We start from the raw sequence: 2,523 nt of genomic DNA on the forward strand, positions 1-2,523 counted from the left end.
CAATCTATCATAGAGTTTGTACTAAAATAACACCAAGCTATTCTTTTCGATCGATCTATCCAAGAATTCGTACTAAAATAACACCATATGATACACATCAACCAACTCTAATGTCACTGATATGTCTCCAACGTATCTATAATTTTTGATTGTTCCATGCTATTATATTATCATTCTTGGATGTTTTACCATCATTTTATAGCAACTTTATATCATTTTTTGGGACTAACCCATTGACATAGTGCCCAGTGCCAGTTGCTTTTTTTGCTTGTTTTTTACTTCGCAGGAAATCAATACCAAACGGAGTCCAAATGCAATGAAACTTTTTCGAGATTTTTTCTGGACCAGAAGACACCTAGTGGGCCAAAGAAGTACCACAGGGGAGGCCCGAGGTGGTCACAACCCACCTGGGCACGCTAGGAGGCCCAGGCGCACCCGAGGGGGGGTGTTCCCCCTCGGTGACCTCCTGCACCACCTCTTCGCTCTATAAATTCCCAAATATTCCAGAAACCCTAGGGGAGTCGACGAAACACAATTTCAGCCGCCGCAAGTTCCAGAACCACGAGATCCAATCTAAACACCATCACGGAGGGGTTCATCATCCTCATTGGTGCCTCTCCGATGATGCGTGAGTAGTTCACCATAGACCTACGAGTCCGTAGGCAGTAGCTAGATGGCTTTCTCTCTCTCTCTTTTGATTCTCAATACAGTGGTCTCTTGAGATCTATTTGGTGTAACTCTTTTTTGCGGTGTGTTTGTTGGGATCCGATGAACTTTGAGTTTATGATCAAATCTATATCCATGAATATTATTTGAATCTTCTTTGATGTCTTAAATGCATGATTATTTATAGGCTTGTATTTCTGAAGGAAATATGCCCTAGAGGCAATAATAAAGTAATTATTTATTTCCTTATATCATGATAAATGTTTATTATTCATGCTAGAATTATATTAACCGGAAACATAATACTTGTGTGAATACATAGACAAACAGAGTGTCACTAGTATGCCTCTACTTGTCTAGCTCGTTGATCAAAGATGGTTATGTTTCCTAGCCATTGACATGAGTTGTCATTTGATTAACGGGATCACATCATTAGGAGAATGATGTGATTGACTTGACCCATTCCGTTAGCTTAGCACACGATCGTTTAGTATTCTGCTATTGCTTCTTCATAACTTATACATGTTCCTATGACTATGAGATTATGCAACTCCCGTTTACCGGAGGAACACTTTGTGTGCTACCAAACGTCACAACGTAACTGGGTGATTATAAAGGTGCTCTATAGGTGTCTCCAAAGGTACTTGTTGGGTCGGCGTATTTCGAGATTAGGATTTGTGACTCCAATTATCGGAGAGGTGTCTCTAGGCCCACTCGGTAATGCACATCACTATAAGCCTTGCAAGCATTGCAACTAATGAGTTAGTTGCGGGATGATGTATTACAGAACGAGTAAAGAGACTTGCCGGTAACGAGATTGAACTAGGTATTGAGATACCGACGATCGAATCTCGGGCAAGTAACATACCGTGACAAAGGGAACAACGTATGTTGTTATGCGATCTGACCGATAAAGATCTTCGTAGAATATGTGGGAGCCAATATGAGCATCCAGGTTCCGCTATTGGTTATTAACTGGAGACGTGTCTTGGTCATGTCTACATAGTTCTCGAACCCGTAGGGTCCGCACGCTTAAAGTTTGATGACAGTTATATTATGAGTTTATGTGTTTTGATGTACCGAAGATAGTTCGGAGTCCCGGATATGATCACGGACATGACGAGGAGTCTCGAAATGGTCGAGACATAAAGATTGATATATTGGATGCCTACATTTGGATATCGGAAGTGTTCCGGGTGAAATCGGGATTTTACCGGAGTACCGGGGGTTACCGGAACCCCCCGGGGGTTTAATGGGCCTACATGGGCCTTTGTGGAGAAGAGGAGGGGCGGCCAGGGCAGGCTGCGCGCCCCCTCCCCCTCTAGTCCGAATTGGACAAGGAGGGGGGCGGCGCCCCCCTTTCCTTCCTCTCTCCCTCCTCCCTCCCCCTTCTCCTACTCCAACTAGGAAAGGAGGGAGTCCTACTCCCGGTGGGAGTAGGACTCCTCCTGGCGCGCCTCCTCCTGGCCGGCCGCCTCTCCCTCCCTTGCTCCTTTATATACGGGGACAGGGGGCACCCCATAGACACAACAATTGATCATTGATCTCTTAGCCATGTGCGGTGCCCCCCTCCACCATAGTCCACCTCGATAATATCGTAGCGGTGCTTAGGCGAAGCCCTGCATCGGTAGAACATCATCATCATCACTACGCCATCGTGCTGACGGAACTCTCCCTCAAAGCTCGGCTGGATCGGATTTCGAGGGACGTCTTCGAGCTGAACGTGTGCTGAACTCGGAGGTGCCGTGCGTTCGGTCCTTGATCGGTCGGATCGTGAAGACGTACGACTACATCAACCGCGTTGTGCTAACGCTTCCGCTTTCGGTCTACGAAGGTACGTGGACAACAGTCTCCCCT

This window comes from Aegilops tauschii, chromosome 7, assembly GCF_002575655.3.
Source record: "Aegilops tauschii subsp. strangulata cultivar AL8/78 chromosome 7, Aet v6.0, whole genome shotgun sequence".
In the NCBI taxonomy this organism is placed as follows: domain Eukaryota; kingdom Viridiplantae; phylum Streptophyta; class Magnoliopsida; order Poales; family Poaceae; genus Aegilops; species Aegilops tauschii.